General features: G+C 50.3%; 29 non-coding genes across 29 annotated transcripts; all 29 read left to right on the top strand.

Annotated features, from left to right (window-relative positions):
- The first annotated feature begins 4 nt into the window (after positions 1-4).
- Positions 5-165, top strand: LOC122870793. Its single transcript, XR_006376681.1, has one exon. It is a non-coding gene; the product is annotated as a U1 spliceosomal RNA (small nuclear RNA).
- Positions 166-666: 501 nt separating this feature from the next.
- Positions 667-830, top strand: LOC122870781. Its single transcript, XR_006376669.1, has one exon. It is a non-coding gene; the product is annotated as a U1 spliceosomal RNA (small nuclear RNA).
- Positions 831-1,317: 487 nt separating this feature from the next.
- On the top strand, positions 1,318-1,479 carry LOC122870796. The gene has a single exon (XR_006376684.1). It is a non-coding gene; the product is annotated as a U1 spliceosomal RNA (small nuclear RNA).
- Positions 1,480-1,975: 496 nt separating this feature from the next.
- On the top strand, positions 1,976-2,139 carry LOC122870780. Its single transcript, XR_006376668.1, has one exon. It is a non-coding gene; the product is annotated as a U1 spliceosomal RNA (small nuclear RNA).
- A 503-nt stretch (positions 2,140-2,642) lies between these two features.
- Positions 2,643-2,805, top strand: LOC122870794. Its single transcript, XR_006376682.1, has one exon. It is a non-coding gene; the product is annotated as a U1 spliceosomal RNA (small nuclear RNA).
- Positions 2,806-3,309: 504 nt separating this feature from the next.
- On the top strand, positions 3,310-3,473 carry LOC122870779. Its single transcript, XR_006376667.1, has one exon. It is a non-coding gene; the product is annotated as a U1 spliceosomal RNA (small nuclear RNA).
- Positions 3,474-3,982: 509 nt separating this feature from the next.
- Positions 3,983-4,145, top strand: LOC122870784. Its single transcript, XR_006376672.1, has one exon. It is a non-coding gene; the product is annotated as a U1 spliceosomal RNA (small nuclear RNA).
- Positions 4,146-4,642: 497 nt separating this feature from the next.
- On the top strand, positions 4,643-4,804 carry LOC122870788. The gene has a single exon (XR_006376676.1). It is a non-coding gene; the product is annotated as a U1 spliceosomal RNA (small nuclear RNA).
- Positions 4,805-5,299: 495 nt separating this feature from the next.
- LOC122870803 lies at positions 5,300-5,461 on the top strand. The gene has a single exon (XR_006376691.1). It is a non-coding gene; the product is annotated as a U1 spliceosomal RNA (small nuclear RNA).
- A 501-nt stretch (positions 5,462-5,962) lies between these two features.
- On the top strand, positions 5,963-6,123 carry LOC122870797. The gene has a single exon (XR_006376685.1). It is a non-coding gene; the product is annotated as a U1 spliceosomal RNA (small nuclear RNA).
- Positions 6,124-6,626: 503 nt separating this feature from the next.
- Positions 6,627-6,787, top strand: LOC122870785. The gene has a single exon (XR_006376673.1). It is a non-coding gene; the product is annotated as a U1 spliceosomal RNA (small nuclear RNA).
- A 501-nt stretch (positions 6,788-7,288) lies between these two features.
- On the top strand, positions 7,289-7,450 carry LOC122870786. Its single transcript, XR_006376674.1, has one exon. It is a non-coding gene; the product is annotated as a U1 spliceosomal RNA (small nuclear RNA).
- Positions 7,451-7,948: 498 nt separating this feature from the next.
- LOC122870795 lies at positions 7,949-8,109 on the top strand. The gene has a single exon (XR_006376683.1). It is a non-coding gene; the product is annotated as a U1 spliceosomal RNA (small nuclear RNA).
- A 500-nt stretch (positions 8,110-8,609) lies between these two features.
- On the top strand, positions 8,610-8,770 carry LOC122870792. The gene has a single exon (XR_006376680.1). It is a non-coding gene; the product is annotated as a U1 spliceosomal RNA (small nuclear RNA).
- Positions 8,771-9,268: 498 nt separating this feature from the next.
- LOC122870791 lies at positions 9,269-9,429 on the top strand. The gene has a single exon (XR_006376679.1). It is a non-coding gene; the product is annotated as a U1 spliceosomal RNA (small nuclear RNA).
- Positions 9,430-9,930: 501 nt separating this feature from the next.
- On the top strand, positions 9,931-10,092 carry LOC122870787. Its single transcript, XR_006376675.1, has one exon. It is a non-coding gene; the product is annotated as a U1 spliceosomal RNA (small nuclear RNA).
- A 500-nt stretch (positions 10,093-10,592) lies between these two features.
- LOC122870790 lies at positions 10,593-10,753 on the top strand. Its single transcript, XR_006376678.1, has one exon. It is a non-coding gene; the product is annotated as a U1 spliceosomal RNA (small nuclear RNA).
- Positions 10,754-11,250: 497 nt separating this feature from the next.
- LOC122870801 lies at positions 11,251-11,412 on the top strand. The gene has a single exon (XR_006376689.1). It is a non-coding gene; the product is annotated as a U1 spliceosomal RNA (small nuclear RNA).
- Positions 11,413-11,913: 501 nt separating this feature from the next.
- On the top strand, positions 11,914-12,077 carry LOC122870823. Its single transcript, XR_006376707.1, has one exon. It is a non-coding gene; the product is annotated as a U1 spliceosomal RNA (small nuclear RNA).
- A 499-nt stretch (positions 12,078-12,576) lies between these two features.
- LOC122870811 lies at positions 12,577-12,740 on the top strand. The gene has a single exon (XR_006376696.1). It is a non-coding gene; the product is annotated as a U1 spliceosomal RNA (small nuclear RNA).
- Positions 12,741-13,237: 497 nt separating this feature from the next.
- On the top strand, positions 13,238-13,395 carry LOC122870805. Its single transcript, XR_006376693.1, has one exon. It is a non-coding gene; the product is annotated as a U1 spliceosomal RNA (small nuclear RNA).
- A 494-nt stretch (positions 13,396-13,889) lies between these two features.
- LOC122870783 lies at positions 13,890-14,052 on the top strand. Its single transcript, XR_006376671.1, has one exon. It is a non-coding gene; the product is annotated as a U1 spliceosomal RNA (small nuclear RNA).
- A 500-nt stretch (positions 14,053-14,552) lies between these two features.
- On the top strand, positions 14,553-14,716 carry LOC122870800. The gene has a single exon (XR_006376688.1). It is a non-coding gene; the product is annotated as a U1 spliceosomal RNA (small nuclear RNA).
- Positions 14,717-15,213: 497 nt separating this feature from the next.
- On the top strand, positions 15,214-15,372 carry LOC122870799. Its single transcript, XR_006376687.1, has one exon. It is a non-coding gene; the product is annotated as a U1 spliceosomal RNA (small nuclear RNA).
- Positions 15,373-15,870: 498 nt separating this feature from the next.
- LOC122870806 lies at positions 15,871-16,028 on the top strand. Its single transcript, XR_006376694.1, has one exon. It is a non-coding gene; the product is annotated as a U1 spliceosomal RNA (small nuclear RNA).
- Positions 16,029-16,528: 500 nt separating this feature from the next.
- Positions 16,529-16,687, top strand: LOC122870804. Its single transcript, XR_006376692.1, has one exon. It is a non-coding gene; the product is annotated as a U1 spliceosomal RNA (small nuclear RNA).
- Positions 16,688-17,177: 490 nt separating this feature from the next.
- LOC122870798 lies at positions 17,178-17,336 on the top strand. Its single transcript, XR_006376686.1, has one exon. It is a non-coding gene; the product is annotated as a U1 spliceosomal RNA (small nuclear RNA).
- Positions 17,337-17,834: 498 nt separating this feature from the next.
- Positions 17,835-17,998, top strand: LOC122870789. Its single transcript, XR_006376677.1, has one exon. It is a non-coding gene; the product is annotated as a U1 spliceosomal RNA (small nuclear RNA).
- Positions 17,999-18,500: 502 nt separating this feature from the next.
- LOC122870802 lies at positions 18,501-18,661 on the top strand. Its single transcript, XR_006376690.1, has one exon. It is a non-coding gene; the product is annotated as a U1 spliceosomal RNA (small nuclear RNA).
- Positions 18,662-20,109: the final 1,448 nt, after the last annotated feature.

Genomic DNA, 20,109 nt, shown 5'->3' with positions numbered 1-20,109 from the left:
ACTCATACTTACCTGGCAGGGGAGATACCATGATCAAGAAGGTGGTTCACCCAGGGCGAGGCTCAGCCATTGCACTCGGTTGTGCTGACCCCTGCGAATTCCCCAAATGTGGGAATCTCGACTGCATAATTTCTGGTAGTGGGGACTGCGTTCGCGCTCTCCCTGATCATTGTGTCGAAGGAAAACCGAAAACGAGCGAGTCGGGGGTGGCTGCCACGCGTTTTTTTTTTTTTTTTTTTTTTTAACGTGCTGGAGTGCAACGGCATCCCGCTTGTGAGGCGGCGTGTGATGGTGGCAATGTTAATTTTGAGGCCTTTGCTTACTTATTCAGTTTGTGGCAATGGCAGTGTTGCTGTGTAGCAGCAGCATCTGGTGTAATGCAAAGATCCCGATGGCAGCGAGAAGTGGGTGTGGCCTTTTAGATGGGGGCCAAAAGGAATTGCGTGTTCTCCTCTCTGAGATTGTTCTTTGTTTGCGGAAGAAATGCGCTCTAGACATTCTTCCATTGCTAGCATGCTTAGGTCTTAGGCTTTTGAGCGATTGCTGGGCTGCGTTTGCTTTCTCAGAGACGGAAAGGCACTGAACTCTGGGATTATGCATTGTAGGCACCGTCAGCCAGAGTGCCGTGTCTGGGAGTGACCGCCCTGTCTCTGACCGTTCCAACTCATACTTACCTGGCAGGGGAGATACCATGATCAAGAAGGTGGTTCACCCAGGGCGAGGCTCAGCCATTGCACTCCGGTTGTGCTGACCCCTGCGAATTCCCCAAATGTGGGAATCTCGACTGCATAATTTCTGGTAGTGGGGGACTGCGTTCGCGCTCTCCCCTGATCATTGTGTCGAAGGGAAAACCGAAAACGAGCGAGTCGGTGGCTGCCACGCGTGTTTTTTTTTAACGTGCTGGAGTGCAACGGCATCCCGCTTGTGAGGCGGCGTGTGATGGTGGCAATGTTAATTTTGAGGCCTTTGCTTACTTATTCAGTTTGTGGCAATGGCAGTGTTGCTGTGTAGCAGCAGCATCTGGTGTAATGCAAAGATCCCGATGGCAGCGAGAAGTGGGTGTGGCCTTTTAGATGGGGCCAAAAGGAATTGCGTGTTCTCCTCTCTGAGATTGTTCTTTGTTTTGCGGAAGAAATGCGCTCTAGACATTCTTCCATTGCTAGCATGCTTAGGTCTTAGGCTTTTGAGCGATTGCTGGGCTGCGTTTGCTTTCTCAGAGACGGAAAGGCACTGAACTCTGGGATTATGCATTGTAGGCACCGTCAGCCAGAGTGCCGTGTCTGGGAGTGACCGCCCTGTCTCTGACCGTTCCAACTCATACTTACCTGGCAGGGGAGATACCATGATCAAGAAGGTGGTTCACCCAGGCGAGGCTCAGCCATTGCACTCGGTTGTGCTGACCCCTGCGAATTCCCCAAATGTGGGAATCTCGACTGCATAATTTCTGGTAGTGGGGGACTGCGTTCGCGCTCTCCCCTGATCATTGTGTCGAAGGGAAAACCGAAAACGAGCGAGTCGGTGGCTGCCACGCGTGTTTTTTTTTTTTTTTTTTAACGTGCTGGAGTGCAACGGCATCCCGCTTGTGAGGCGGCGTGTGATGGTGGCAATGTTAATTTTGAGGCCTTTGCTTACTTATTCAGTTTGTGGCAATGGCAGTGTTGCTGTGTAGCAGCAGCATCTGGTGTAATGCAAAGATCCCGATGGCAGCGAGAAGTGGGTGTGGCCTTTTAGATGGGGGCCAAAAGGAATTGCGTGTTCTCCTCTCTGAGATTGTTCTTTGTTTGCGGAAGAAATGCGCTCTAGACATTCTTCCATTGCTAGCATGCTTAGGTCTTAGGCTTTTGAGCGATTGCTGGGCTGCGTTTGCTTTCTCAGAGACGGAAAGGCACTGAACTCTGGGATTATGCATTGTAGGCACCGTCAGCCAGAGTGCCGTGTCTGGGAGTGACCGCCCTGTCTCTGACCGTTCCAACTCATACTTACCTGGCAGGGGAGATACCATGATCAAGAAGGTGGTTCACCCAGGGCGAGGCTCAGCCATTGCACTCCGGTTGTGCTGACCCCTGCGAATTCCCCAAATGTGGGAATCTCGACTGCATAATTTCTGGTAGTGGGGGACTGCGTTCGCGCTCTCCCCTGATCATTGTGTCGAAGGGAAAACCGAAAACGAGCGAGTCGGTGGCTGCCACGCGTGTTTTTTTTTTTTTTTTTTTTTTTTTAACGTGCTGGAGTGCAACGGCATCCCGCTTGTGAGGCGGCGTGTGATGGTGGCAATGTTAATTTTGAGGCCTTTGCTTACTTATTCAGTTTGTGGCAATGGCAGTGTTGCTGTGTAGCAGCAGCATCTGGTGTAATGCAAAGATCCCGATGGCAGCGAGAAGTGGGTGTGGCCTTTTAGATGGGGGCCAAAAGGAATTGCGTGTTCTCCTCTCTGAGATTGTTCTTTGTTTGCGGAAGAAATGCGCTCTAGACATTCTTCCATTGCTAGCATGCTTAGGTCTTAGGCTTTTGAGCGATTGCTGGGCTGCGTTTGCTTTCTCAGAGACGGAAAGGCACTGAACTCTGGGATTATGCATTGTAGGCACCGCCAGCCAGAGTGCCGTGTCTGGGAGTGACCGCCCTGTCTCTGACCGTTCCAACTCATACTTACCTGGCAGGGGAGATACCATGATCAAGAAGGTGGTTCACCCAGGGCGAGGCTCAGCCATTGCACTCCGGTTGTGCTGACCCCTCGCGAATTCCCCAAATGTGGGAATCTCGACTGCATAATTTCTGGTAGTGGGGACTGCGTTCGCGCTCTCCCTGATCATTGTGTCGAAGGAAACCGAAAACGAGCGAGTCGGTGGCTGCCACGCGCGTTTTTTTTTTTTTGTTTTTTTTTTTTTAACGTGCTGGAGTGCAACGGCATCCCGCTTGTGAGGCGGCGTGTGATGGTGGCAATGTTAATTTTGAGGCCTTTGCTTACTTATTCAGTTTGTGGCAATGGCAGTGTTGCTGTGTAGCAGCAGCATCTGGTGTAATGCAAAGATCCCGATGGCAGCGAGAAGTGGGTGTGGCCTTTTAGATGGGGGCCAAAAGGAATTTGCGTGTTCTCCTCTCTGAGATTGTTCTTTGTTTGCGGAAGAAATGCGCTCTAGACATTCTTCCATTGCTAGCATGCTTAGGTCTTAGGCTTTTGAGCGATTGCTGGGCTGCGTTTGCTTTCTCAGAGACGGAAAGGCACTGAACTCTGGGATTATGCATTGTAGGCACCGTCAGCCAGAGTGCCGTGTCTGGGAGTGACCGCCCTGTCTCTGACCGTTCCAACTCATACTTACCTGGCAGGGGAGATACCATGATCAAGAAGGTGGTTCACCCAGGGCGAGGCTCAGCCATTGCACTCCGGTTGTGCTGACCCCTGCGAATTCCCCAAATGTGGGAATCTCGACTGCATAATTTCTGGTAGTGGGGGACTGCGTTCGCGCTCTCCCCTGATCATTGTGTCGAAGGGAAAACCGAAAACGAGCGAGTCGGTGGCTGCCACGCGTGTTTTTTTTTTTTTTTTTTTTTTTTTTTTTAACGTGCTGGAGTGCAACGGCATCCCGCTTGTGAGGCGGCGTGTGATGGTGGCAATGTTAATTTTGAGGCCTTTGCTTACTTATTCAGTTTGTGGCAATGGCAGTGTTGCTGTGTAGCAGCAGCATCTGGTGTAATGCAAAGATCCCGATGGCAGCGAGAAGTGGGTGTGGCCTTTTAGATGGGGGCCAAAAGGAATTGCGTGTTCTCCTCTCTGAGATTGTTCTTTGTTTGCGGAAGAAATGCGCTCTAGACATTCTTCCATTGCTAGCATGCTTAGGTCTTAGGCTTTTGAGCGATTGCTGGGCTGCGCGTTTGCTTTCTCAGAGACGGAAAGGCACTGAACTCTGGGATTATGCATTGTAGGCACCGCCAGCCAGAGTGCCGTGTCTGGGAGTGACCGCCCTGTCTCTGACCGTTCCAACTCATACTTACCTGGCAGGGGAGATACCATGATCAAGAAGGTGGTTCACCCAGGGCGAGGCTCAGCCATTGCACTCCGGTTGTGCTGACCCCGCGAATTCCCCAAATGTGGGAATCTCGACTGCATAATTTCTGGTAGTGGGGGACTGCGTTCGCGCTCTCCCCTGATCATTGTGTCGAAGGGAAAACCGAAAACGAGCGAGTCGGTGGCTGCCACGCGTGTTTTTTTTTTTTTTTTTTAACGTGCTGGAGTGCAACGGCATCCCGCTTGTGAGGCGGCGTGTGATGGTGGCAATGTTAATTTTGAGGCCTTTGCTTACTTATTCAGTTTGTGGCAATGGCAGTGTTGCTGTGTAGCAGCAGCATCTGGTGTAATGCAAAGATCCCGATGGCAGCGAGAAGTGGGTGTGGCCTTTTAGATGGGGGCCAAAAGGAATTTGCGTGTTCTCCTCTCTGAGATTGTTCTTTGTTTGCGGAAGAAATGCGCTCTAGACATTCTTCCATTGCTAGCATGCTTAGGTCTTAGGCTTTTGAGCGATTGCTGGGCTGCGTTTGCTTTCTCAGAGACGGAAAGGCACTGAACTCTGGGATTATGCATTGTAGGCACCGTCAGCCAGAGTGCCGTGTCTGGGAGTGACCGCCCTGTCTCTGACCGTTCCAACTCATACTTACCTGGCAGGGGAGATACCATGATCAAGAAGGTGGTTCACCCAGGGCGAGGCTCAGCCATTGCACTCGGTTGTGCTGACCCCGCGAATTCCCCAAATGTGGGAATCTCGACTGCATAATTTCTGGTAGTGGGGGACTGCGTTCGCGCTCTCCCCTGATCATTGTGTCGAAGGGAAAACCGAAAACGAGCGAGTCGGTGGCTGCCACGCGTGTTTTTTTTTTTTTTTTTAACGTGCTGGAGTGCAACGGCATCCCGCTTGTGAGGCGGCGTGTGATGGTGGCAATGTTAATTTTGAGGCCTTTGCTTACTTATTCAGTTTGTGGCAATGGCAGTGTTGCTGTGTAGCAGCAGCATCTGGTGTAATGCAAAGATCCCGATGGCAGCGAGAAGTGGGTGTGGCCTTTTAGATGGGGGCCAAAAGGAATTGCGTGTTCTCCTCTCTGAGATTGTTCTTTGTTTGCGGAAGAAATGCGCTCTAGACATTCTTCCATTGCTAGCATGCTTAGGTCTTAGGCTTTTGAGCGATTGCTGGGCTGCGTTTGCTTTCTCAGAGACGGAAAGGCACTGAACTCTGGGATTATGCATTGTAGGCACCGTCAGCCAGAGTGCCGTGTCTGGGAGTGACCGCCCTGTCTCTGACCGTTCCAACTCATACTTACCTGGCAGGGGAGATACCATGATCAAGAAGGTGGTTCACCCCCAGGCGAGGCTCAGCCATTGCACTCGGTTGTGCTGACCCCTGCGAATTCCCCAAATGTGGGAATCTCGACTGCATAATTTCTGGTAGTGGGGACTGCGTTCGCGCTCTCCCTGATCATTGTGTCGAAGGAAAACCGAAAACGAGCGAGTCGGTGGCTGCCACGCGCGTTTTTTTTTTTTTTTTTTTTTTTTAACGTGCTGGAGTGCAACGGCATCCCGCTTGTGAGGCGGCGTGTGATGGTGGCAATGTTAATTTTGAGGCCTTTGCTTACTTATTCAGTTTGTGGCAATGGCAGTGTTGCTGTGTAGCAGCAGCATCTGGTGTAATGCAAAGATCCCGATGGCAGCGAGAAGTGGGTGTGGCCTTTTAGATGGGGGCCAAAAGGAATTGCGTGTTCTCCTCTCTGAGATTGTTCTTTGTTTGCGGAAGAAATGCGCTCTAGACATTCTTCCATTGCTAGCATGCTTAGGTCTTAGGCTTTTGAGCGATTGCTGGGCTGCGTTTGCTTTCTCAGAGACGGAAAGGCACTGAACTCTGGGATTATGCATTGTAGGCACCGTCAGCCAGAGTGCCGTGTCTGGGAGTGACCGCCCTGTCTCTGACCGTTCCAACTCATACTTACCTGGCAGGGGAGATACCATGATCAAGAAGGTGGTTCACCCAGGGCGAGGCTCAGCCATTGCACTCGGTTGTGCTGACCCCTGCGAATTCCCCAAATGTGGGAATCTCGACTGCATAATTTCTGGTAGTGGGGACTGCGTTCGCGCGCTCTCCCTGATCATTGTGTCGAAAGGAAAACCGAAAACGAGCGAGTCGGTGGCTGGCACGCCACGTGTTTGTTTTTTTTTTTTTTTTAACGTGCTGGAGTGCAACGGCATCCCGCTTGTGAGGCGGCGTGTGATGGTGGCAATGTTAATTTTGAGGCCTTTGCTTACTTATTCAGTTTGTGGCAATGGCAGTGTTGCTGTGTAGCAGCAGCATCTGGTGTAATGCAAAGATCCCGATGGCAGCGAGAAGTGGGTGTGGCCTTTTAGATGGGGGCCAAAAGGAATTGCGTGTTCTCCTCTCTGAGATTGTTCTTTGTTTGCGGAAGAAATGCGCTCTAGACATTCTTCCATTGCTAGCATGCTTAGGTCTTAGGCTTTTGAGCGATTGCTGGGCTGCGTTTGCTTTCTCAGAGACGGAAAGGCACTGAACTCTGGGATTATGCATTGTAGGCACCGCCAGCCAGAGTGCCGTGTCTGGGAGTGACCGCCCTGTCTCTGACCGTTCCAACTCATACTTACCTGGCAGGGGAGATACCATGATCAAGAAGGTGGTTCACCCAGGGCGAGGCTCAGCCATTGCACTCCGGTTGTGCTGACCCCGCGAATTCCCCAAATGTGGGAATCTCGACTGCATAATTTCTGGTAGTGGGGACTGCGTTCGCGCTCTCCCTGATCATTGTGTCGAAGGAAAACCGAAAACGAGCGAGTCGGTGGGTGGCTGCCACGCTTGTTTTTTTTTTTTTTTTTTTTAACGTGCTGGAGTGCAACGGCATCCCGCTTGTGAGGCGGCGTGTGATGGTGGCAATGTTAATTTTGAGGCCTTTGCTTACTTATTCAGTTTGTGGCAATGGCAGTGTTGCTGTGTAGCAGCAGCATCTGGTGTAATGCAAAGATCCCGATGGCAGCGAGAAGTGGGTGTGGCCTTTTAGATGGGGGCCAAAAGGAATTGCGTGTTCTCCTCTCTGAGATTGTTCTTTGTTTGCGGAAGAAATGCGCTCTAGACATTCTTCCATTGCTAGCATGCTTAGGTCTTAGGCTTTTGAGCGATTGCTGGGCTGCGTTTGCTTTCTCAGAGACGGAAAGGCACTGAACTCTGGGATTATGCATTGTAGGCACCGCCAGCCAGAGTGCCGTGTCTGGGAGTGACCGCCCTGTCTCTGACCGTTCCAACTCATACTTACCTGGCAGGGGAGATACCATGATCAAGAAGGTGGTTCACCCAGGGCGAGGCTCAGCCATTGCACTCCGGTTGTGCTGACCCCTGCGAATTCCCCAAATGTGGGAATCTCGACTGCATAATTTCTGGTAGTGGGGGACTGCGTTCGCGCTCCCTGATCATTGTGTCGAAGGGAAAACCGAAAACGAGCGAGTCGGTGGCTGCCACGCGTGTTTTTTTTTTTTTTTTTTTTTTAACGTGCTGGAGTGCAACGGCATCCCGCTTGTGAGGCGGCGTGTGATGGTGGCAATGTTAATTTTGAGGCCTTTGCTTACTTATTCAGTTTGTGGCAATGGCAGTGTTGCTGTGTAGCAGCAGCATCTGGTGTAATGCAAAGATCCCGATGGCAGCGAGAAGTGGGTGTGGCTTTTAGATGGGGGCCAAAAGGAATTGCGTGTTCTCCTCTCTGAGATTGTTCTTTGTTTGCGGAAGAAATGCGCTCTAGACATTCTTCCATTGCTAGCATGCTTAGGTCTTAGGCTTTTGAGCGATTGCTGGGCTGCGTTTGCTTTCTCAGAGACGGAAAGGCACTGAACTCTGGGATTATGCATTGTAGGCACCGTCAGCCAGAGTGCCGTGTCTGGGAGTGACCGCCCTGTCTCTGACCGTTCCAACTCATACTTACCTGGCAGGGGAGATACCATGATCAAGAAGGTGGTTCACCCAGGGCGAGGCTCAGCCATTGCACTCGGTTGTGCTGACCCCCGCGAATTCCCCAAATGTGGGAATCTCGACTGCATAATTTCTGGTAGTGGGGACTGCGTTCGCGCTCTCCCTGATCATTGTGTCGAAGGAAAACCAAAAACGAGCGAGTCGGTGGCTGCCCGCGTGTTTTTTTTTTTTTTTTTTTTTTTAACGTGCTGGAGTGCAACGGCATCCCGCTTGTGAGGCGGCGTGTGATGGTGGCAATGTTAATTTTGAGGCCTTTGCTTACTTATTCAGTTTGTGGCAATGGCAGTGTTGCTGTGTAGCAGCAGCATCTGGTGTAATGCAAAGATCCCGATGGCAGCGAGAAGTGGGTGTGGCCTTTTAGATGGGGGCCAAAAGGAATTGCGTGTTCTCCTCTCTGAGATTGTTCTTTGTTTTGCGGAAGAAATGCGCTCTAGACATTCTTCCATTGCTAGCATGCTTAGGTCTTAGGCTTTTGAGCGATTGCTGGGCTGCGTTTGCTTTCTCAGAGACGGAAAGGCACTGAACTCTGGGATTATGCATTGTAGGCACCGTCAGCCAGAGTGCCGTGTCTGGGAGTGACCGCCCTGTCTCTGACCGTTCCAACTCATACTTACCTGGCAGGGGAGATACCATGATCAAGAAGGTGGTTCACCCAGGGCGAGGCTCAGCCATTGCACTCGGTTGTGCTGACCCCTGCGAATTCCCCAAATGTGGGAATCTCGACTGCATAATTTCTGGTAGTGGGGACTGCGTTCGCGCTCTCCCTGATCATTGTGTCGAAGGAAAACCGAAACGAGCGAGTCGGTGGCTGCCCACGCGTTTTTTTTTTTTTTTTTTTTTTTAACGTGCTGGAGTGCAACGGCATCCCGCTTGTGAGGCGGCGTGTGATGGTGGCAATGTTAATTTTGAGGCCTTTGCTTACTTATTCAGTTTGTGGCAATGGCAGTGTTGCTGTGTAGCAGCAGCATCTGGTGTAATGCAAAGATCCCGATGGCAGCGAGAAGTGGGTGTGGCCTTTTAGATGGGGGCCAAAAGGAATTGCGTGTTCTCCTCTCTGAGATTGTTCTTTGTTTGCGGAAGAAATGCGCTCTAGACATTCTTCCATTGCTAGCATGCTTAGGTCTTAGGCTTTTGAGCGATTGCTGGGCTGCGTTTGCTTTCTCAGAGACGGAAAGGCACTGAACTCTGGGATTATGCATTGTAGGCACCGTCAGCCAGAGTGCCGTGTCTGGGAGTGACCGCCCTGTCTCTGACCGTTCCAACTCATACTTACCTGGCAGGGGAGATACCATGATCAAGAAGGTGGTTCACCCAGGGCGAGGCTCAGCCATTGCACTCGGTTGTGCTGACCCCTGCGAATTCCCCAAATGTGGGAATCTCGACTGCATAATTTCTGGTAGTGGGGACTGCGTTCGCGCTCTCCCTGATCATTGTGTCGAAGGAAAACCGAAAAACGAGCGAGTCGGTGGCTGCCACGCGCGTGTTTTTTTTTTTTTTTTTTTTTAACGTGCTGGAGTGCAACGGCATCCCGCTTGTGAGGCGGCGTGTGATGGTGGCAATGTTAATTTTGAGGCCTTTGCTTACTTATTCAGTTTGTGGCAATGGCAGTGTTGCTGTGTAGCAGCAGCATCTGGTGTAATGCAAAGATCCCGATGGCAGCGAGAAGTGGGTGTGGCCTTTTAGATGGGGGCCAAAAGGAATTGCGTGTTCTCCTCTCTGAGATTGTTCTTTGTTTGCGGAAGAAATGCGCTCTAGACATTCTTCCATTGCTAGCATGCTTAGGTCTTAGGCTTTTGAGCGATTGCTGGGCTGCGTTTGCTTTCTCAGAGACGGAAAGGCACTGAACTCTGGGATTATGCATTGTAGGCACCGTCAGCCAGAGTGCCGTGTCTGGGAGTGACCGCCCTGTCTCTGACCGTTCCAACTCATACTTACCTGGCAGGGGAGATACCATGATCAAGAAGGTGGTTCACCCAGGGCGAGGCTCAGCCATTGCACTCGGTTGTGCTGACCCCGCGAATTCCCCAAATGTGGGAATCTCGACTGCATAATTTCTGGTAGTGGGGGACTGCGTTCGCGCTCTCCCCTGATCATTGTGTCGAAGGGAAAACCGAAAACGAGCGAGTCGGTGGCTGCCACGCGTGTTTTTTTTTTTTTTTTTTTTTTAACGTGCTGGAGTGCAACGGCATCCCGCTTGTGAGGCGGCGTGTGATGGTGGCAATGTTAATTTTGAGGCCTTTGCTTACTTATTCAGTTTGTGGCAATGGCAGTGTTGCTGTGTAGCAGCAGCATCTGGTGTAATGCAAAGATCCCGATGGCAGCGAGAAGTGGGTGTGGCCTTTTAGATGGGGGCCAAAAGGAATTGCGTGTTCTCCTCTCTGAGATTGTTCTTTGTTTGCGGAAGAAATGCGCTCTAGACATTCTTCCATTGCTAGCATGCTTAGGTCTTAGGCTTTTGAGCGATTGCTGGGCTGCGTTTGCTTTCTCAGAGACGGAAAGGCACTGAACTCTGGGATTATGCATTGTAGGCACCGTCAGCCAGAGTGCCGTGTCTGGGAGTGACCGCCCTGTCTCTGACCGTTCCAACTCATACTTACCTGGCAGGGGAGATACCATGATCAAGAAGGTGGTTCACCCAGGGCGAGGCTCAGCCATTGCACTCGGTTGTGCTGACCCCTGCGAATTCCCCAAATGTGGGAATCTCGACTGCATAATTTCTGGTAGTGGGGACTGCGTTCGCGCTCTCCCTGATCATTGTGTCGAGGGAAAACGAAAGCGAGCGAGTCGGTGGCTGCCGCGCGTTTTTTTTTTTTTTTTTTTTTTTAACGTGCTGGAGTGCAACGGCATCCCGCTTGTGAGGCGGCGTGTGATGGTGGCAATGTTAATTTTGAGGCCTTTGCTTACTTATTCAGTTTGTGGCAATGGCAGTGTTGCTGTGTAGCAGCAGCATCTGGTGTAATGCAAAGATCCCGATGGCAGCGAGAAGTGGGTGTGGCCTTTTAGATGGGGGCCAAAAGGAATTGCGTGTTCTCCTCTCTGAGATTGTTCTTTGTTTGCGGAAGAAATGCGCTCTAGACATTCTTCCATTGCTAGCATGCTTAGGTCTTAGGCTTTTGAGCGATTGCTGGGCTGCGTTTGCTTTCTCAGAGACGGAAAGGCACTGAACTCTGGGATTATGCATTGTAGGCACCGTCAGCCAGAGTGCCGTGTCTGGGAGTGACCGCCCTGTCTCTGACCGTTCCAACTCATACTTACCTGGCAGGGGAGATACCATGATCAAGAAGGTGGTTCACCCAGGGCGAGGCTCAGCCATTGCACTCGGTTGTGCTGACCCCTCGCGAATTCCCCAAATGTGGGAATCTCGACTGCATAATTTCTGGTAGTGGGGACTGCGTTCGCGCTCTCCCTGATCATTGTGTCGAAGGAAAACCGAAAACGAGCGAGTCGGTGGCTGCCGCGTGTTTTTTTTTTTTTTTTTTTTTTTTTTAACGTGCTGGAGTGCAACGGCATCCCGCTTGTGAGGCGGCGTGTGATGGTGGCAATGTTAATTTTGAGGCCTTTGCTTACTTATTCAGTTTGTGGCAATGGCAGTGTTGCTGTGTAGCAGCAGCATCTGGTGTAATGCAAAGATCCCGATGGCAGCGAGAAGTGGGTGTGGCCTTTTAGATGGGGGCCAAAAGGAATTGCGTGTTCTCCTCTCTGAGATTGTTCTTTGTTTGCGGAAGAAATGCGCTCTAGACATTCTTCCATTGCTAGCATGCTTAGGTCTTAGGCTTTTGAGCGATTGCTGGGCTGCGTTTGCTTTCTCAGAGACGGAAAGGCACTGAACTCTGGGATTATGCATTGTAGGCACCGTCAGCCAGAGTGCCGTGTCTGGGAGTGACCGCCCTGTCTCTGACCGTTCCAACTCATACTTACCTGGCAGGGGAGATACCATGATCAAGAAGGTGGTTCACCCAGGGCGAGGCTCAGCCATTGCACTCCGGTTGTGCTGACCCCTGCGAATTCCCCAAATGTGGGAATCTCGACTGCATAATTTCTGGTAGTGGGGGACTGCGTTCGCGCTCTCCCCTGATCATTGTGTCGAAGGGAAAACCGAAAACGAGCGAGTCGGTGGCTGCCACGCGTGTTTTTTTTTTTTTTTTTTTTTAACGTGCTGGAGTGCAACGGCATCCCGCTTGTGAGGCGGCGTGTGATGGTGGCAATGTTAATTTTGAGGCCTTTGCTTACTTATTCAGTTTGTGGCAATGGCAGTGTTGCTGTGTAGCAGCAGCATCTGGTGTAATGCAAAGATCCCGATGGCAGCGAGAAGTGGGTGTGGCCTTTTAGATGGGGGCCAAAAGGAATTGCGTGTTCTCCTCTCTGAGATTGTTCTTTGTTTGCGGAAGAAATGCGCTCTAGACATTCTTCCATTGCTAGCATGCTTAGGTCTTAGGCTTTTGAGCGATTGCTGGGCTGCGTTTGCTTTCTCAGAGACGGAAAGGCACTGAACTCTGGGATTATGCATTGTAGGCACCGTCAGCCAGAGTGCCGTGTCTGGGAGTGACCGCCCTGTCTCTGACCGTTCCAACTCATACTTACCTGGCAGGGGAGATACCATGATCAAGAAGGTGGTTCACCCAGGGCGAGGCTCAGCCATTGCACTCCGGTTGTGCTGACCCCTGCGAATTCCCCAAATGTGGGAATCTCGACTGCATAATTTCTGGTAGTGGGGGACTGCGTTCGCGCTCTCCCCTGATCATTGTGTCGAAGGGAAAACCGAAAACGAGCGAGTCGGTGGCTGCCACGCGTGTTTTTTTTTTTTTTTTTTTAACGTGCTGGAGTGCAACGGCATCCCGCTTGTGAGGCGGCGTGTGATGGTGGCAATGTTAATTTTGAGGCCTTTGCTTACTTATTCAGTTTGTGGCAATGGCAGTGTTGCTGTGTAGCAGCAGCATCTGGTGTAATGCAAAGATCCCGATGGCAGCGAGAAGTGGGTGTGGCCTTTTAGATGGGGGCCAAAAGGAATTGCGTGTTCTCCTCTCTGAGATTGTTCTTTGTTTGCGGAAGAAATGCGCTCTAGACATTCTTCCATTGCTAGCATGCTTAGGTCTTAGGCTTTTGAGCGATTGCTGGGCTGCGTTTGCTTTCTCAGAGACGGAAAGGCACTGAACTCTGGGATTATGCATTGTAGGCACCGTCAGCCAGAGTGCCGTGTCTGGGAGTGACCGCCCTGTCTCTGACCGTTCCAACTCATACTTACCTGGCAGGGGAGATACCATGATCAAGAAGGTGGTTCACCCAGGCGAGGCTCAGCCATTGCACTCGGTTGTGCTGACCCCTGCGAATTCCCCAAATGTGGGAATCTCGACTGCATAATTTCTGGTAGTGGGGACTGCGTTCGCGCTCCCTGATCATTGTGTGTCGAAGGAAAACCGAAACGAGCGAGTCGGTGGCTGCCACGCGCGTTTTTTTTTTTTTTTTAACGTGCTGGAGTGCAACGGCATCCCGCTTGTGAGGCGGCGTGTGATGGTGGCAATGTTAATTTTGAGGCCTTTGCTTACTTATTCAGTTTGTGGCAATGGCAGTGTTGCTGTGTAGCAGCAGCATCTGGTGTAATGCAAAGATCCCGATGGCAGCGAGAAGTGGGTGTGGCCTTTTAGATGGGGGCCAAAAGGAATTGCGTGTTCTCCTCTCTGAGATTGTTCTTTGTTTGCGGAAGAAATGCGCTCTAGACATTCTTCCATTGCTAGCATGCTTAGGTCTTAGGCTTTTGAGCGATTGCTGGGCTGCGTTTGCTTTCTCAGAGACGGAAAGGCACTGAACTCTGGGATTATGCATTGTAGGCACCGTCAGCCAGAGTGCCGTGTCTGGGAGTGACCGCCCTGTCTCTGACCGTTCCAACTCATACTTACCTGGCAGGGGAGATACCATGATCAAGAAGGTGGTTCACCCAGGGCGAGGCTCAGCCATTGCACTCCGGTTGTGCTGACCCCTGCGAATTCCCAAATGTGGGAATCTCGACTGCATAATTTCTGGTAGTGGGGGACTGCGTTCGCGCTCTCCCCTGATCATTGTGTCGAAGGGAAAACCGAAAACGAGCGAGTCGGTGGCTGCCACGCGTGTTTTTTTTTTTTTTTTTTTTTTTAACGTGCTGGAGTGCAACGGCATCCCGCTTGTGAGAGGCGTGTGATGGTGGCAATGTTAATTTTGAGGCCTTTGCTTACTTATTCAGTTTGTGGCAATGGCAGTGTTGCTGTGTAGCAGCAGCATCTGGTGTAATGCAAAGATCCCGATGGCAGCGAGAAGTGGGTGTGGCCTTTTAGATGGGGGCCAAAAGGAATTGCGTGTTCTCCTCTCTGAGATTGTTCTTTGTTTGCGGAAGAAATGCGCTCTAGACATTCTTCCATTGCTAGCATGCTTAGGTCTTAGGCTTTTGAGCGATTGCTGGGCTGCGTTTGCTTTCTCAGAGACGGAAAGGCACTGAACTCTGGGATTATGCATTGTAGGCACCGTCAGCCAGAGTGCCGTGTCTGGGAGTGACCGCCCTGTCTCTGACCGTTCCAACTCATACTTACCTGGCAGGGGAGATACCATGATCAAGAAGGTGGTTCACCCAGGGCGAGGCTCAGCCATTGCACTCCGGTTGTGCTGACCCCTGCGAATTCCCCAAATGTGGGAATCTCGACTGCATAATTTCTGGTAGTGGGGGACTGCGTTCGCGCTCTCCCCTGATCATTGTGTCGAAGGGAAACCAGCGAGCGAGTCGGTGGCTGCCCGCGCGTGTTTTTTTTTTTTTTTTTTTTTTAACGTGCTGGAGTGCAACGGCATCCCGCTTGTGAGGCGGCGTGTGATGGTGGCAATGTTAATTTTGAGGCCTTTGCTTACTTATTCAGTTTGTGGCAATGGCAGTGTTGCTGTGTAGCAGCAGCATCTGGTGTAATGCAAAGATCCCGATGGCAGCGAGAAGTGGGTGTGGCCTTTTAGATGGGGGCCAAAAGGAATTGCGTGTTCTCCTCTCTGAGATTGTTCTTTGTTTGCGGAAGAAATGCGCTCTAGACATTCTTCCATTGCTAGCATGCTTAGGTCTTAGGCTTTTGAGCGATTGCTGGGCTGCGTTTGCTTTCTCAGAGACGGAAAGGCACTGAACTCTGGGATTATGCATTGTAGGCACCGTCAGCCAGAGTGCCGTGTCTGGGAGTGACCGCCCTGTCTCTGACCGTTCCAACTCATACTTACCTGGCAGGGGAGATACCATGATCAAGAAGGTGGTTCACCCAGGCGAGGCTCAGCCATTGCACTCGGTTGTGCTGACCCTGCGAATTCCCCAAATGTGGGAATCTCGACTGCATAATTTCTGGTAGTGGGGACTGCGTTCGCGCTCTCCCTGATCATTGTGTCGAAGGAAAACCAAAACGAGCGAGTCGGTGGCTGCCACGCGCGCGTTTTTTTTTTGTTTTTTTTTAACGTGCTGGAGTGCAACGGCATCCCGCTTGTGAGGCGGCGTGTGATGGTGGCAATGTTAATTTTGAGGCCTTTGCTTACTTATTCAGTTTGTGGCAATGGCAGTGTTGCTGTGTAGCAGCAGCATCTGGTGTAATGCAAAGATCCCGATGGCAGCGAGAAGTGGGTGTGGCCTTTTAGATGGGGGCCAAAAGGAATTGCGTGTTCTCCTCTCTGAGATTGTTCTTTGTTTGCGGAAGAAATGCGCTCTAGACATTCTTCCATTGCTAGCATGCTTAGGTCTTAGGCTTTTGAGCGATTGCTGGGCTGCGTTTGCTTTCTCAGAGACGGAAAGGCACTGAACTCTGGGATTATGCATTGTAGGCACCGTCAGCCAGAGTGCCGTGTCTGGGAGTGACCGCCCTGTCTCTGACCGTTCCAACTCATACTTACCTGGCAGGGGAGATACCATGATCAAGAAGGTGGTTCACCCAGGCGAGGCTCAGCCATTGCACTCGGTTGTGCTGACCCCTGCGAATTCCCCAAATGTGGGAATCTCGACTGCATAATTTCTGGTAGTGGGGACTGCGTTCGCTCTCCCCTGATCATTGTGTCGAAGGAAAACCGAAAACGAGCGAAGTCGGTGGCTGCCACGCGTTTTTTTTTTTTTTTTTTTTTTTTAACGTGCTGGAGTGCAAGGCATCCCGCTTGTGAGGCGGCGTGTGATGGTGGCAATGTTAATTTTGAGGCCTTTGCTTACTTATTCAGTTTGTGGCAATGGCAGTGTTGCTGTGTAGCAGCAGCATCTGGTGTAATGCAAAGATCCCGATGGCAGCGAGAAGTGGGTGTGGCCTTTTAGATGGGGGCCAAAAGGAATTGCGTGTTCTCCTCTCTGAGATTGTTCTTTGTTTGCGGAAGAAATGCGCTCTAGACATTCTTCCATTGCTAGCATGCTTAGGTCTTAGGCTTTTGAGCGATTGCTGGGCTGCGTTTGCTTTCTCAGAGACGGAAAGGCACTGAACTCTGGGATTATGCATTGTAGGCACCGTCAGCCAGAGTGCCGTGTCTGGGAGTGACCGCCCTGTCTCTGACCGTTCCAACTCATACTTACCTGGCAGGGGAGATACCATGATCAAGAAGGTGGTTCACCCAGGCGAGGCTCAGCCATTGCACTCGGTTGTGCTGACCCCGCGAATTCCCCAAATGTGGGAATCTCGACTGCATAATTTCTGGTAGTGGGGACTGCGTTCGCGCTCTCCCTGATCATTGTGTCGAAGGAAAACCGAAAACGAGCGAGTCGGTGGCTGCCACGCGCGTTTTTTTTTTTTTAGCGTGCTGGAGTGCAACGGCATCCCGCTTGTGAGGCGGCGTGTGATGGTGGCAATGTTAATTTTGAGGCCTTTGCTTACTTATTCAGTTTGTGGCAATGGCAGTGTTGCTGTGTAGCAGCAGCATCTGGTGTAATGCAAAGATCCCGATGGCAGCGAGAAGTGGGTGTGGCCTTTTAGATGGGGGCCAAAAGGAATTGCGTGTTCTCCTCTCTGAGATTGTTCTTTGTTTGCGGAAGAAATGCGCTCTAGACATTCTTCCATTGCTAGCATGCTTAGGTCTTAGGCTTTTGAGCGATTGCTGGGCTGCGTTTGCTTTCTCAGAGACGGAAAGGCACTGAACTCTGGGATTATGCATTGTAGGCACCGTCAGCCAGAGTGCCGTGTCTGGGAGTGACCGCCCTGTCTCTGACCGTTCCAACTCATACTTACCTGGCAGGGGAGATACCATGATCAAGAAGGTGGTTCACCCAGGGCGAGGCTCAGCCATTGCACTCGGTTGTGCTGACCCCTGCGAATTCCCCAAATGTGGGAATCTCGACTGCATAATTTCTGGTAGTGGGGACTGCGTTCGCGCTCCCTGATCATTGTGTCGAAGGGAAAACGAAAACGAGCGAGTCGGTGGCTGCCACGCGTGTTTTTTTTTTTTTTTTTTTTTAACGTGCTGGAGTGCAACGGCATCCCGCTGTGAGGCGGCGTGTGATGGTGGCAATGTTAATTTTGAGGCCTTTGCTTACTTATTCAGTTTGTGGCAATGGCAGTGTTGCTGTGTAGCAGCAGCATCTGGTGTAATGCAAAGATCCCGATGGCAGCGAGAAGTGGGTGTGGCCTTTTAGATGGGGGCCAAAAGGAATTTGCGTGTTCTCCTCTCTGAGATTGTTCTTTGTTTGCGGAAGAAATGCGCTCTAGACATTCTTCCATTGCTAGCATGCTTAGGTCTTAGGCTTTTGAGCGATTGCTGGGCTGCGTTTGCTTTCTCAGAGACGGAAAGGCACTGAACTCTGGGATTATGCATTGTAGGCACCGTCAGCCAGAGTGCCGTGTCTGGGAGTGACCGCCCTGTCTCTGACCGTTCCAACTCATACTTACCTGGCAGGGGAGATACCATGATCAAGAAGGTGGTTCACCCAGGGCGAGGCTCAGCCATTGCACTCCGGTTGTGCTGACCCCTGCGAATTCCCCAAATGTGGGAATCTCGACTGCATAATTTCTGGTAGTGGGGGACTGCGTTCGCGCTCTCCCCTGATCATTGTGTCGAAGGGAAAACCGAAAACGAGCGAGTCGGTGGCTGCCACGCGTGTTTTTTTTTTTTTTTTTTTTTTTTAACGTGCTGGAGTGCAACGGCATCCCGCTTGTGAGGCGGCGTGTGATGGTGGCAATGTTAATTTTGAGGCCTTTGCTTACTTATTCAGTTTGTGGCAATGGCAGTGTTGCTGTGTAGCAGCAGCATCTGGTGTAATGCAAAGATCCCGATGGCAGCGAGAAGTGGGTGTGGCCTTTTAGATGGGGGCCAAAAGGAATTGCGTGTTCTCCTCTCTGAGATTGTTCTTTGTTTGCGGAAGAAATGCGCTCTAGACATTCTTCCATTGCTAGCATGCTTAGGTCTTAGGCTTTTGAGCGATTGCTGGGCTGCGTTTGCTTTCTCAGAGACGGAAAGGCACTGAACTCTGGGATTATGCATTGTAGGCACCGTCAGCCAGAGTGCCGTGTCTGGGAGTGACCGCCCTGTCTCTGACCGTTCCAACTCATACTTACCTGGCAGGGGAGATACCATGATCAAGAAGGTGGTTCACCCAGGCGAGGCTCAGCCATTGCACTCGGTTGTGCTGACCCCTCGCGAATTCCCCAAATGTGGGAATCTCGACTGCATAATTTCTGGTAGTGGGGACTGCGTTCGCGCTCTCCCTGATCATTGTGTCGAAGGAAAACCGAAAACAAAGCGAGTCGGTGGCTGCCACGCTGCGTTTTTTTTTTTTTTTAACGTGCTGGAGTGCAACGGCATCCCGCTGTGAGGCGGCGTGTGATGGTGGCAATGTTAATTTTGAGGCCTTTGCTTACTTATTCAGTTTGTGGCAATGGCAGTGTTGCTGTGTAGCAGCAGCATCTGGTGTAATGCAAAGATCCCGATGGCAGCGAGAAGTGGGTTCCTAATATGTATGGTATGTATAAATTGCAACGTTACTAGAGCCTCCTTGATCTTGGATTTTCAGTGGATGAAGACATTGGAAAATTAAAATAAGATATGATGAAATGTGTTGATGAAAATAATAAATGTTTAATTAACTGATAGAGATGGAAACAAAGTGAGTGGCCTTAAAATATACATGTCTACTCCTTTTATACCAACCTTATGAAAAAAGAGACACCTCTGAAAAAGTTATTAATTGTCCAAAACATGTTTAACTGATAGAGATATTTCTTTCTCTACGTCTAGCACTTTAATGTGTAAATAGGTTATGAAACTGAACACAATATATGTAATGTGATCAGCATGAAAATATAGTACAATGTGTTGATAATAATGTTTGTGATTTTGCTGTAACTTTGTAGTGGATGGATTTGGGGAACACCAAGCTATCTGATGACGATGGGATTGGAACTGGAGCCTGAAAATAATGCCTAATTGAGGCACACAGGTGATGGTGGGAGGCTTGATTATCTTGCCCTCCTTGCAGCTGGGATCAATCAGCAAAGACTGTGTTCTACCAGGGACTGTGGTGTACCTCCTGCAGTAAGTTGAAGGGAGGGTGACAGAACTTATATGTTTTTGTGCCTTTATAATTTTTATGCATGTGTGTGTTTGTGTACAGAAAAAAAAAAGTTTGTTGTCTTTCTGCCTAAATGGTGGCATGATAACCAATCAAAGTATTCCTGACAAGGTGCTGGTCTTTAAAGGTGTTATCACTTATATTTTACTGGTTCTTTGTCTTCACTGACTGTTTTCATTAAAGGACAATAATTTTTTAGCAGGGGTTCACATGTGCTGCTGATCTATACTTGTTACTACTCTTTTACCTCAATCACTTATTTAACAAACAGGTCTCACCCAGGTTTGTGTAGTTACTGGTTCAAAAGTTCAATTCTCCCAGACCACCTAAACCACATAGACTTAATTAGCCTTAAGTTTATCTGTGGGACAGTAAACGGCTCATGATGTAGCTAAGCTAGCTAAAATAGCAATTTTTTGATGAAACAGCAAACGTCAGCTTGCTACAGCATTGTGTTTTTAAACATCTAATGGTGGCCTACTGTCATTGTGCCTTATCTTACCAGCTGTTTGTCAGTTTATACAAGAATGAAATGTAAAGATGAATCTTTGAATGTCAGGTATGATAATTTTACCTTTTACTGCTAGC

This window comes from Siniperca chuatsi, linkage group LG22 (assembly GCF_020085105.1).
Source record: "Siniperca chuatsi isolate FFG_IHB_CAS linkage group LG22, ASM2008510v1, whole genome shotgun sequence".
Taxonomy (NCBI): domain Eukaryota; kingdom Metazoa; phylum Chordata; class Actinopteri; order Centrarchiformes; family Sinipercidae; genus Siniperca; species Siniperca chuatsi.
Note: the sequence above shows the minus strand (reverse complement) of the source record. Positions and strands in the feature narration are given on the sequence as shown.